The 13,965-nt window shown below is 47.9% G+C and overlaps 1 protein-coding gene across 3 annotated transcripts in view; it reads right to left on the bottom strand.

The window, feature by feature from the left end:
- Positions 1–13,965, bottom strand: part of ATP2B2 (ATPase, Ca++ transporting, plasma membrane 2) — a 296,412-nt gene that overhangs the window by 196,827 nt on the left and 85,620 nt on the right. The window contains exon 1 of one of the 3 annotated variants that reach the window (XM_014542750.1): positions 3,225–3,314. The exons of the other annotated variants lie outside the window; for them this stretch is intronic. The gene's annotated coding sequence lies outside the window, so the exon portion shown is untranslated. Of the gene's footprint in view, positions 1–3,224; positions 3,315–13,965 lie in introns of those variants that run through there. 3 annotated transcript variants of the gene reach the window in all.

Below are 13,965 nucleotides of genomic sequence, written 5' to 3'. Positions count from 1 at the left end.
GGTCTGCAGCCCCAGCCTTGGACTTGGTATTGGTCTCTCTGGATGTTAGTGGATCCCCATGCTTTTCTTCTTCTCAACTACTGTTCTCATCCCCTTCATCATAACAATCCTCTGGGTGGGGCTCAGAGAGGTTCACTAGCTGTCTCAAGGTCACACAGCTAACAAGTGGGAGAGCCAGGATTTGAACCCACATCTGTCTGACTCCGTAGCCTGAGGCCTTCTCTGTGATCCTGTCTTCCCTGGGACCTCAAGCCCTTCTCTTTTTCAGCTCTCAGGTTATCCCATGGGAAGTTACTTGCTTTGAGCAAAGCCCCTGCGGAAGCCAGTTTTGCACTTGTTAGCTGGAGGGAGATGATGCAATTTGGAAACTACCCAAGAAAAAGACACTTGAAATAACTTTTCTCCATAGCTCTTGCTGCCAAAATGAACTGAACCCTAAACAGGAGCAGGGCTCTGCAGGACTCACATCGATGTCCGTTTGGCTTGGATTTACAGCTGACCGCGCACTTTCCAACTCATTACCTCATAGATCCTCACAGCAGCCCTGGGATAGGTGTCCTGAACCTCCTTTTACAGATGAGGAAGCGGGAGACTCAGGAAGGTAATGGGGCTTACTCAAGGTCATGTCCCCGGTTGGGGGTGACCTTGGGTAAGTGAAGTTCCCTCCCAGAGCCTTAGGTTCTTCATCTGAAAGAATGGTGATGGTGTTGGCTTCCCAGGGCTGCTCTGAGGGTAAGGAAGAGAAAATGGTGGAAGGGGCCAGCACAAAACCTGACTCCCGAGAGGTGCTCCACAGCTGGTATATGCACTTGACTCTCCAGACAAAACGAAGATCACAAACGTGTAGAGTCAGGGTAAAGAAAGGCCAAGAGTGGAAGGTTCTCAAGCCACCACTAGTGCAAGCAGGCAGGCTGGCTGCTGAGGACAATGAAAACAATGGCTGATTTGTACTGTTTAATCCTCCGCACGTGTTGTCTCATTTCATCCTCATCACAAACTGCAGGAGGTGAATACAATTTTGATCCCCATTTGACAGATGATGAAGTAGAGGTGCAGACAGGTTAAGTAAGAGGGGATCAAAGAGCATTTTTTCAATAGAAAAGAAAAAACAACAACTTAAATTCAAAGTTTTACAAGCCTATAAATCAGGAATTTTCAACCTTTTCATCTCATGGCATGCATAAACTAATTACTAAAATTCTGTGGCACACCAAAACATATATTTTTTGCCTATCTGACAAAACACACACACCATGGCATAAATTTGATCCAGTCACACCGGATGGCTGTGTTGGCTGCTACCACTTTTTAAATCTTCACCTGAGGATATGTTTTATTGATTTTAGAGAGAGAGAGGAAGGGTGAGAGAGGGAGAGAAACATTGATTTGAGAGAGAAATATCATTTGGCTACCTCCGGTACATGCCCTGACCAGGGATCAATCCAGCAACCTAGGTATGTGCCCCAACCAGGAATCAAACCTATAACCCCAATCAGGAATCAAACCTGTACGGGATGACACTCCAATCAACTGAACCACCTGACCTGAGAGGCTGTTGTCATTTTTTTTAAATTTGACAATCTAAGGGAGAAGAGGTCAGTGTCCCTGTCTAAATAGTCAGGTATTGCATGTTTTAAAAATTCTTGAGGCACACTGGTTGAAAATCGCTGCTGTAAATGAACCCTCTTTCCCCAAAATACCCCTCTAAAATTTCTCTCCAGAACACGCCACTCTTCTCTCCTCAACCCCTCCAGCTCTCATGCAGTGGCTTTTTTGACCATAGAGTTCACTGGTAGCTCCCTCTTTCAGCCTGAGATTCAGGAGCCACTTGGAATCCTGGCTCCTCACCTGCTGGGCCAGGGCCAGGAGTGAATCTGTGGTTCTGTGCATTGTGAATCTTTGCTATGGGGAGGCCCCTGCTTTATATTCAGCTGCACCCGACACATGGTGCAGATGGCACCTAATTAACAAATATCGTATTTCAAATATGCTACTGGAAGAGCCTGAGGCCGAGGGGGAAATTCCCCCTCGAGTTCCCCTCCCTCACCTAGTCCAAAGTCTGGGCAGTTACCCAGGGACTCCCTTGTCACTAGCCACCAGGATTGGGGAGCTAGGAGACTGCTTTTGGCTTCACTAATTGGTCAGACACAGCTGGTGCAAGCACTTCTCTCTGGGTCTCAGTTTCCTTCCTCTAAAATGCAGGAGAAAAATAAAAGAAAGCAGGGCTAGATTGGGGTAGAAGCTGCAAACCAGCCACTTGGGAGAGCAGCCAGCTTAATATACATTTGTTTGTTTTGCCCAGAGCTTAAAATAAAATTGAACAAATGCCAACGTTTAAAAATTGGGAGATCGTGCATTAGAATCTAGATTTCTGGTTTCTCTTAAAATATTGGAAGTGCTGCCCACTCTGGGATTGGCCAGAGGTGGGTGAGGCCATAGAGGTGGGCAGCTGGTTACCAGTTCAGCCTTCCCCTCATCTGACTTCATTAAGGGTGGTTCTCGCCTGGATACAGGAGATAAGGGATTTACAGTGCCTGATCAGTCAGGGCCCCTCAGAGAAGAGAGTGAGCTTTCCCACTTATTTAACAAATACTTGCTATATGCCAAGTGTTGTCTTAAACATACCAGGTCTAGTCCTAAGCACTAATCACATACCAGTAAATTACTTAATTCCCATAACAACCTTGTGAAGTGAGTGCCACTGTCACCACTTTACAGATGAAGACACAAAAGCACACAGAAGTTAACTTACTCATCCAAGACCACATGGCTAGTTAGTGGTGGCCTTGGGACTTGAACCCTGGTGGCCTGGCTCTGGAATTTGTGCTCTAACCACAGCATGATACTACTCATCCCCTTTCCTGTGTTAGCGGCCAGACTGGTGGCTTTGTCCAAGTTTCTATGTCCGAATATGAAAACTAAATATCACCTTCCCCCATTTCCCCTTTTTTCTTCTCCTAATCTATTACTTCCCTCCCTCATATGCTAATCAACTCCTTAATTCTCTCAACAATTCTGTAAGGTGCAGGTACTACTATTATCCCCATTTTAAGATGAGGAAATTGATACACAGAGAGGGTAAGTGACCTGCCCAAGATCATGCAGAGCCAGGGTGTGATGCAGGCCATCTGGTGTGGAGTCTGCTCTTGGCTTTATCTGCCCCCAAATACCCCAACCACCCACCCTTGACATTTATTTCTTCCCTCCTTTATTTTTCTACTCACCCGTCCATCCAGCACTCAACTCAGATGGTGTGCTGGGCATGAGGGACAGCTGTCAGGTGCACTGAGGCTGGCTGGATCAGGAAAGTGACATCCTCTTGTCAGAAAAGGAGCTGCCCATGACCACTCCCTCTATTGCTGAGGCTAGTGGGAGAACTGGTTTCCAACTAACAGCCCAGAGAGCTCAGGAGGAAGCAGCAGAGGGAAGGGGGGTGGCCCCTGGCAGCTTCCTGCAGGGCAAGTCCTCAGCAAGGCACATTGTCAGGGAGACCTCAGCAGCCCCCCACCCACACCCCAGACCCATTTTTACTGCTGAAGTACCAACCAGACTTTTAGTCTTGGTTCTGCCACTGACATTATGTGGAGTCCTGAACAAGGGGCTTCCCCTTTCTGGGCCTCAATTTCCTCATATGTAAAGTGAGAACATTAGACTACTGGAAGTCACAAACTGGCAGCTCAAAGGCCAGATCCAGCTCAAGGACATATTTTGCTTGAGTATTTGCAGAATGCTTTTTTAAAAAAATAAAATTTGGCCCAGCCAGTGTTGCCCAGTAGTTGCTCCTCAATCCATGAACCAAGAGGTCACCAGTTTGATTCCTGGTCAGGGCACATGCTAGGGTTTTGAGCTTGATCCCCAGTAGGGAGCATGAAGGAGGCAGCCCATTGATGACGTTGCTCATTGGCGTTTCTATCTCTCTATCCCTCTCCCTTCCCCTCTCTCTCTAAAAATTAATAAAAACATTAAAAATAAATAAATGTTTTGTTTTAGAACAATTTTAGATTTGCCAAAAAATTGCTAAGAAAAATACAGAGAGTTCTCATTTACTCCATATGCAGTTTCCCCTATTATTAACAGCTTATATTAGTATGGTACATTTTTTCACAATTAATAAATCAATATTGAAATGTTAATATTTTTTTTTCTTTTTTTTAATATATTTTTTATTGAATTTCTACAGAGAGAAAGGGAGAGAGACAGAGAGCCAGAAACATCGATGAGAGAGAAACATCGATCAGCTGCCTCCTGCACACCCCCCACTGGGGACGTGCCTGCAACCACGGCACATGCCCCTGACCGGAATCGAACCCGGGACCCTTCAGTCCGCAGGCCGACGCTCCATCCACCGAGCCAAACCGGCTCCGGCTGAAATGTTAATATTAAGTATAGCCCATATTTGCTTCAAATTTCCTTGGTTTTTACCTAAAGTCCTCTTTTCTGTTCCAAATACCACATTATATTTAGTCATCATCTCTTTAGGTTCCTTTTGGTTTTGCAGAATTAAAAAAAAATTTTTAATGCCTTAGAAGGAATGTTTTAGGGTACCAGGAATATTCTATAGTTTGATCTGGGTTGTGGTCACATCTACAAATATATGTAAAAACCATTAAGTATTACATTTAAGATTAGAGCACTTTACCCACTTTAATGGGTGTGTATCATGCATCTACAAAAAACAATTGAACGTCTCTCTTCAATTTGCCACAGTCCCCAGCACTCCCTATTATATTCTACCCTGAGTCTATCATTCTTTGATATCATTTGCTTGGTATCTGTAGTCACCATGTGGTGTATAAGTAAGCCACTTCTGGTTCACTCACTTGTAAAATGAATATACTGATATTTTTACCTGATGAGGCTGTAGTGAAGATTGACTGAGATAACATACATAAGTTCTTAGCACAGTGCCTGGTACATAAGTAAGTGCTGAATAAATTGCTCATGTAACATTTATATTATTAAAACAGGCACATGCTCTTATTTCTCCTCAAAGCAAACCCGATTGTCCCCCTTCCCTGACTCCTCTTGTGTCTCCATCCCTCCCTGTTAGGGAAGATCCAAACTCTGAATGCCAGAGGGTGAAAGAGACAGAGACAAGCCTGCAGAGAGGGCCTACATCTACTCATAGAACCAGGAGACCCCTGAGGATAACCCTCAGACCTACCTCAGTGTCCAAGGAAACTTTGGTGAAAGGTGGAGTCCCAATCCTTCCCTTCTTAAGGAGCTCTGTACTTCTAACATCTGCCCTCAAAAGCTGCATTCTGTCTGCATCCTGGCTAAGGATCCCTGGGACAGTGGGGAAGCTGGAGGGCTTTGGGATGGGGCTGCGGAAATCATGGAAGATGGTACCCTCCTTCCCTGCTCTCTATTGGCCCAGCCTCTTGGGGGATGCCAGTTTCCCCTGTGTGATGCCCCAAGATCTGTGCCCAGAAACAATGCAGTTAGTGCTCTAGGGTTCTCAGATGCTTTAGGGGGGCCTCTTGCACAGAGAAACTAAGCTCTAGGCAGGATGTGTGGAGAGACAACAAAGACCAATGAAGAGGCCACTGAGATGGTAAGGGGAGCAGAAAGAATAGGGATGGGGGTTAGAAGGCCATGCTGGGACCTGTCCTGCCCTCTGACTTGCTGTGTGGCCACTGGCAAGTCCCTCTCCCTCTCTAAGTCTCCCTTTCCAGATATTAATTATAACAATAGCAATAACAACACCACCAATAAGTAGTAACAGTGATGATGGTGATGATGATGGTGGTGGTGGTGATAGTGGCTCCTAATTTAAGCATGAGGTACAGGATAAGCCCTTTATGTGTTTGCAGCATAATTTCATCTTTTTAAGTATCCCATGAAGTAGGTCCCATAATTATCTCCACTTCACATGTGAAAAAAAATGCAAGTCAGAGGGCAAGGACTTGTCTAAGACTTCCTAGCTGACAAATTTACAGATACAGGATTCAAACCCTGGTCTGTATGACTCAAAAGTCTAAGGTGGTCTCCTTTGTAGTTGCATCTGTGAAATGGGCAGGTAGCCTAAAGGGTCTTTTAACTTTCTCTCCAGGCTGACCCTGTGGCCTCGGAAAGCCAGTTCCAGTGAGGATGCTCAGAGCCATGGAACACTTACTGCGCTAAGGGGCTGTGTTTATTGTCTCATTTGATCCTCACAACAGCCAAATAAAATAGGTATGGTTATCACCACCTCCATTTTACAGGGTAGGAAACTGAGGCACAGAGAGACCGAGGCAAATGTGCAAAGTTGTACACAGGTGCCAGGATTTGAACCTGGGCAGTCTGGCTCTAGAGCTCACGCTCTTGCACACTCTAACAGCCCTCTGGAGAAAGGGCATCCATAGACTGTGGGCCAGAGACTGTTCCCCAGCTGAGTCCTCTTCAATTCCAAAGGGCCCTGTGAACAGGCCTCACCCTCCACCTTCCCTCCTAGCCCAGAATTCAAAGGCTTGCAGGTCCCTCCCCTGACATGAAGTTGTTTCCATCTCAGCAACCCTGTGCCCTGGAGACCCAGGTCCCTGAGGGGATCAGCCAGTCCAGAGCCATGGGCAGTGCCCAATGAACCCGCCCTCCCATACCTGGGCTGGAGATGGTGGCGAATCCCCCGGTGACCCCGCTGGGTCTCAAGCCACAGACACAAACCCCTATTCTGACCTCTCGGTTTCAGCACCAACAGCCACTGCAGAAGTCTGCAGTCTGCTGTTACACCCTGTGAGGAAGCCACGGTGCTGGTTGCATCTTGCTGCCAGCAGGGCTGCCTTCCTTTTTGGCCTTGGGATCAGTGTGGGGGGGAGGCCGGGTGGGGAGGGGCAGGGGAGGGTGGCTGGCTATTAAGGCCATGGGCTGGCTTCCGCAGGGCTGTGTGATTGGTGAAACAGTGGCCTCTGCCAAAAGCAGTGTGGGTGGTGGGCATTCCTGTGTCACAGTTTCCTCCTGGGCCACTGTTCACTTGAAGTTTCTGATCCTATCAGCTGTGCCCTGGCTCCAGTCCTGACTACCTGGAAGTTCTTTTTGTTCTGAGGACTCCCTGTACGCTGGCTAGTGTAGGGTGGCCCTGGGAATGTGAGGGAAGGGCAGCTGCCATATGTGCAACTGGCAGGACCCAAGAACAGAGGTTTCTAAGGAATCAGGACACATGGGTGTGAACACTGGGCAGAGGCCAGGGCCAGGAGAGGTGGGGAGGGCCTGGGCCAACAGCCCAGATCTCACCTCCTTCAGGAAGCCTTCCTGGACTACAGGGGGAAATGGCGACAGTCTCCCATCCACCCTGTCTCTTGGCCCCATGACACTCCTTGCTTGTTCCCTTATAACATGCCTGATCCTTTCTCTGGGTTTGCAGAGAACAGGCAAAAACCATTTCTTGTTTCCCATGAAGCAGAGCCCACATCCTTTCTCCAACATCACTGGAGAGGGAGCGTTTCCACACGAGTGGTTTCCCAGCTCCCATCTTCCTCTTCATGTGCCGACGTATGTTTTAGTTTAAGCCTTTCAGAGGTGAGGAACTAACCCGACTATTTATTTCATTTTTAAGTGAATTGATATTTTGCTAATCAAAACAGCTCTTATTTGACAAATAGTTGAACATCTATGTCGCAAACATATTATTTAGTCAATGTAGCGACTTCCTTTGCTTCCCAGCCTCTTTCGCTTTTTAAAACCCAGTTTAAGTCACACAGGTAGATGCCTATGTCCAAGCTAGTGCAGGGACCACAGTGCTGGTGGTTCCTGTGGGGTGACTGCTGGGTGGTGATGGGAGGCTCCCCTAAGCATGTTTACCTCTGCTGTCCCTTCACTAAGCAGCATGTTTTAAGCCCGTGCATCCTATTTTCCTATTTTGTCTCTGCTCTTGGCTTAGCTCTGTAAGCTCTCTATGACTGTGGTGTGTTTGCTCCTAGTAGCAAACTCCCTCTCCTGTGACTTCATAATGTACCCCACCCAGAGGCCTCCTGGTACTTCCTTTACTCAACAAGTGCTAAGCATCCACTGTGTGTCAGGGACTAGGGATACAGAGATCGCCAAGACCTGGACTCTGGGCTCAGGGAGACTGTGAACACATTGATTGATACATGTGCTCAGAGAGGTTAGATCACTTCCTCTGGGTCACACAGGTAGGAAGAAATAGGGCATGAACATTACACGTATTTGAGTCAAAGCCCCAAGCAAGCTCTTTCCACTACCCCTGCCCCCTTGGGGAGTTTGGGATTTAGTGGGAAATATGTAACTAAACAACCAAATAAAACATGTTATGATACATTCTACAGAGGCACATCCGAAGAGGCCGGACAGAGGATAAAGTGATTGATTTTCATGGGGATGGAAGTTACCTTTGGGACAGTTCCAGGGGAGGCGAAACCTGAGAAGGGTCTTCTATTCTCTAATTTAAGAAACAGATAACTCATGTTGTTAAAATTGTGTCTAAAATAAGAGTCAAATGGCCTTGAGTGAGGAGTTCTTCATACACAAAATGCCTGAACATGAAGTTCATGAATGACGTGCTATCTCTCTGCTTTGCACATAACAGGTAATGAGGTCCCCATCCCTGGCGGTAACTAGGAAGAAATTAAAAAGTTACCAGTCAAGGATTCTGGATAAAGCTTTTAGCATTGGGTGCGGTTGTGGAGGAGTTCTTTGGTTCCTTCTAATAATAAGATCCTACCAGTTTAATAGTGAAAGGAAGGCAGGTCCCGTCTTAGTTCTCCCACTGACCTGGGGAGGGCAGGCCAAGGCTGAGGGCAAGACCTGAGGGAGCACAGTGATACCTGGAGCCCAGTAGCCTTTGACTCAGATGCAACAAATAGTTTTGAGGAAATGCCTACCAGGCTCATGGGTACTGGTTCCTTCAGCAACCCCCATGGAAGCCCCTGAGGCCTCACCAGTCAGCCTGAGCCACCAGGCCTGCACAGAGCAGGGAGCACTTGCCCAGGTCACACAGCAGCTTCTGGCAGAATAGGCTTGTGGGCGTGGCAAGTTTCCTCTGCCCTGCCAGATGCTGGACTTCCTGGAGGCCACTCCCTAAAGCCCTACAGAGCTGGCCAGAATCCACTTCGTCCAAGTCCCTTGTTTGCAGGGGAGGAAACTGAGGCACAGAGAGAGAAGAGGGAGAGTGCCTGCTGGGGGGCCAGTATCACATGAGGCCCTTTATAGACTTCCCTCATCTGTGAGGTGAGAACCATCTCTGCTTTGCACATGGGGAAACTGAGAAAAAGTGGCAACGTTCACCTAGGGTCACAAAGCTCAGACTGGCAGCGCTGGGATTCGAACTCAGCACCTAGCGTGCCTAGTCTGGTGCATTCCGACCAGTTCATAGTGCATTGTCCTCCGTGGTCACTATAACGTTGGAAATATAGGCTATCGTGCTCTCAGTTCAAGTGATGTAGGAACTTCCAATATTTACGGTTGGGAAGTTTATTTTAAGAATGAGGATCTGGCAAGAAGGGTGGTCTACCCCTCAGGGGCCCTGGCCAAGCTGGGATACTATCGGGGTGATGGGCTCTGGGTTCCTCTGCACTTCTAGACTTGCTGTGTAGGCAGGGACTCAGGATCTCATTCCAGAATGAAAGCTGAGTGACTGATCATCTGACCACACAAAGAGTGTCTGGGGTTCTCCCGTGGTCCTCGGAGTACTCAGGAAGGACATTTCTCCCTTCAAGGTGGCATTTCTCACTTTAAGACAGGAAATGGCCCAGGAAGGAAGCCTTTTCTCCTGCTCCTTGTAGATCATTGCTGGGAAGGGCCCTGGTGGCCCCAGCACCCACTTGCCCAATAACAGCCAGCTGCTCACCTGCCTGTCATCTGCCTGTCCTTGTGGCCTTCCCCGTGACCTCCTCGAAGGCTAGGACCCGGGCTCCCATATTCCCAGAGTCCAGCACATAATTGGGCCGACAAAGAGCCTGAGTTCAAACCCACTTCCTCTTCGTGTAAGATAATGACCAGAGACCCAGACTGGAGTTTGTGAAGGCCAGAGTCCATGGGAATCTTCTGGAAGCTAGGAGTCTATGATTTTTTTAAAAATATATATTTTATTGATTTTTTACAGAGAGGAAGGGAGAGAGATAGTTAGAAACATCGATGAGAGAGAAACATCGATCAGCTGCCTCCTGCACATCCCGCACTGGGGATGTGCCCGCAACCCAGGTACATGCCCTTGACCGGAATCAAACCTGGGACCCTTCAGTCCGCAGGCCGACGCTCTATCCACCGAGCCAAACCGGCTTCGGCTAGGAGTCTATGATTTTGAAGAAGGACATCGCTCTTTTGGAAAATGACACAAAATATTCTTCGAGACTATTTGAGAAATATCATGAATGAACTGGCAGCCTGTTTAGAGTCAGCTTCAAACAATTATGATGGTGTTATGGGTTGAACTGTATCCCTTCCTTTCGCAGAGATATGTGGGGATCCTGTAAATATGACCTTACTTGGAGGTAGAGTCTTTACAGAGGCAAGCAAGTTAAGATGAGGTCATTAGGGTGGGCTCTGAGCCAATATAACTGGTATCCTTATAAAGGGGAAATTTGGGCACAGAGACAGACACTCATGGAGGGAAGATGGTGTGAAGGGGGATGAGGGTAGCACACTCAGAAGCCATGGAACTCCAAAGATAGCCACCAAACCACCAGCAGCTGGGGGAGAGGCCTGGCACAGATTCTCTGACACGATGCTCAAAAGGAACAAACCCTGCCGAATCCATGATGTTGGACGTCCGGCCTCCTGGACTATGAGACAACATGTGTCTGTTACTTTAAGCCACTCAGTTTGAGGTGCTTTGTTACGGCAGCCTCAGCAAGCAATACCGATGGCAAACTGTCTATTCCCAGTGCTTGTGAGAGAGACTGACACGGTCCCAGTGGAAAGGGGCCCGGGGTCCTCACAATTTGAGGCTACTGTTCCCATTGGGGCCACGAGAACAGAGGACCACTAAGCAGCGCCTGATATCCTAGGCCCCCTGCTGGACACATCAGGATTTCTCTCCCACTCAATCCTTTCAAAATACTCTAAAGGAAGGGCTTCTTACTCCCATTTAAAAGAAGAGAACACTGAGGTGGGAGAGCATGTAAACAAATGCAGGATTGCACAGCCAGGACTGTGAGCTGTGTGGCCAGGCTGTCAATATGGTGCCACATCGACCCTCAACCCCAAGACAGACCTGTGCAGAAGAGCTCCCTGGAATGAATGGTTAGTATCAGAGGTTTGTGATGCATTGACCCAACCTCTTTGCTCCGTCCCCTGTATTTCAGACTCTGGCCAGGGGGGAGGGTGTATGGTTTTCTCCATTCTCTCACTGAGGAAAACAGAAAGGAAGGAAATGTTCCAACTGCCTAAGAGGATAAGGTGTTTAAGAAGCCTGGATACTTTTAAAGCCCTCATTTGTGCAAGCTTTCACTTTTTTCAGAGCACTTCCCATGTACTGTCCCTCCCCCCCCCGCATGCCACCACTGCCCCTCAAGTAGGAATTACCGTCCACATTTGAAGGGGGGTGAGTTGCTTTGTACACTGGTGTTAGTTATAATCGCCTAATACATTGCTCCAACATGGAAATTCTACTAATCACATTTATTTATAAGAAAGGATGCCTGTAATTTTTACTTAAAAAGTATTTCCACTGAGAATGTTTTGGGTGTTACTGTGGCACAGACTTGGAGTAAAACATTTCCCATAAATATTCTTAGACTCCATTAACCTCTCTCAGTTCATTTCTCTCTGGATGCTCTGAAGGGATTTCCCCATTCCTGGATCTAGGAGGTGACATTTCTCCACTTAGGCTGCAATGGCACATTTCCTCAGTTGCAGGCCTGTAGGTCAGGCTCTGGGAGGCTCTTCTTTGGCCAATGGGGATCCAGATGGCTCTGGGGAGGGCAATCCTGCCAGTCATGGTTGCTCCTGGCTCCTGGAGCAATACCTCACACACCTGCATCCCCTGGCCCAGCCCAGGATGGGTGCTGCTGAATGCTTGCTAGCAAGTGGCCTCAACCCCAGACTTAGAAATGCAGACATAGCTGAGTTGGATTGCTGGTTCCCCAGTTTCCTCAACTCCCACGGCATTTTGCTAAAATCATGGACTTGAGCCAGACCTCCTGGGTTTGAATACCACTTTGGATAAGTGAGTTTAATACTCTTTGCTTCAGTTTCTCCTTTTATAAGGTAGGAATAGTATTTGTGACTACCTTATGGGGCTGTTGTGAAGGCTAAATTATTAATATTTTTAAAGCACTTAGAATAGGGCCTGGCACATAACCAACACTGTCTTAAGTGATTGCCATCATTATTGCTATTATTGTTATTCTTTCAGTCAACATGGATTGAGGACCATATGTGTGGAGTCAAGATGGACCAGCTTTGCTACTTACCTGCTGAGCTATCCTGGGTGTTTTACTTAACCACTCTGTGCCTTATTTCCCTCTACTGTGAAATGGGAACAATAAAACTGCATATGTGGCAGGTTGGTGGTAAGGACAGAGGGCACGTCCTTTCCTGGCTCATGATAAGTACTTAGTAAATCCTAGATACTGTTATTATCATCTATATCACTGGTGTTACTATGATTCCTGGGTCAGGCCAGGCTCTCCACTGCTGCCTGGGAGAAACTCATTTTAACCTTGGACAGATCTACTAGCATTTGGGGCCTTGTCAGCCATTCCTGTGCTTTCCCTAGATTCTCCCTGACCACTCCCCAGCACTGCAGACCAGGAACTTTGACCCAGCTCTTCCCGGCACACCTGTCACCTGCCAGTCCTCTCTCAGATGCAGAGAAATGTTTTCCAAACATTCATTAGATTGCTTGGACCCTCCAACAGTTTTGCCACTACACATAGACTATAATTCAAACTTTGCAGGGGTGCTTCTAGGCCCGGCCCAATCGGCCCTGGGCAGGCATTCCTCTGCGTGCATCACCCATGTAGGGCCTTTGCTCACTCCTCCCAGCCCACTGCCCTCCCCATGCTCTTCTTCAAGCCCAGGACCTCTGCATGTCTGGCTGCTTCTACCGGTGAGAGCTCTGGTCAAAGTTCCCTCCTCAGCGACTGCCCATCACTCCCCACCTGCCACCCTGTTTTGTTTTCTTCACAGACTTGTGATGCCCTGAACCTATCTTCTTTATTTATTTGGTCACCTGTTTGCTGGAGTGTCAGCACCAGGAGGACAGGAGTCATGTCTGTTTCATTCTCAGGGCCGCCCGGGGCGAATAAAAGCATAACAGTGACTGCACATAGAGGGTGCTCTATAAACACGAGTAAACAAATAAACCCTGGCTCCAAGCCTCCTTTAGGGAAGAGAGAATGCATCTCTTTATATAATGAAAGAGGTTGAGCCCCACGGTGAAAACTCCATTGCCGTTGCCAGCCATGGGCCTGAGAAGCCTCTCACACATCTTGGGAGGAGGAGAGGGGAGATGTCACCTCCCCCTTTGACAGGGTGGCTCATCGATGGCTCTCCTCAACCTCCTTACCCACCCACGCCTGTCAAAAGCTGCTGGGTTTAAATGCCCATGTTTCTGTTCTGTATTATCAACTGTTTAATATTCAAGAGATGGCATTAAATAAATATGTGAGCAATTATGTAATGTGTTTGCAAACAATCGGGTTAGTCCCAGAGTGCTTGGGTGAGAAACAAAACTTCAGCAAAGCAAGAGGTCTGGGTGATCTCCCAGGGCTGGGGAAAGAGGCGCCTGGCCAGGCTGCCTGTGTGCTCCCTCCCTGATTCGGTCTGGAGTTACTTATCTTCCTTGCCCGGGCAGGGTGGGATAATAGGAAGCGAGCTCAGGATCTTGGAGTTGCATCCTGGCTCTCCCACCTCCTGGCTGGCAAGGGAGGTCTCAGTCTGCTCATCTGTGAAAGGGTTATAGACGCCTCCTGGGAAGTCAGACAAGATCATGACTCTGAGCTCTGGCTCAGAGGATGTTCTTGCGGAAGGTAAGTTGGGTCTGATGCTGAAAGATAAGCAGTGTGAGCTCTGGTCCTCAACAGGGGT

The sequence above is a fragment of the Myotis brandtii genome, unplaced genomic scaffold, assembly GCF_000412655.1.
Source record: "Myotis brandtii unplaced genomic scaffold, ASM41265v1 scaffold312, whole genome shotgun sequence".
Lineage (NCBI taxonomy): Eukaryota > Metazoa > Chordata > Mammalia > Chiroptera > Vespertilionidae > Myotis > Myotis brandtii.
This window is presented reverse-complemented; position numbering and strand designations above follow the sequence as displayed.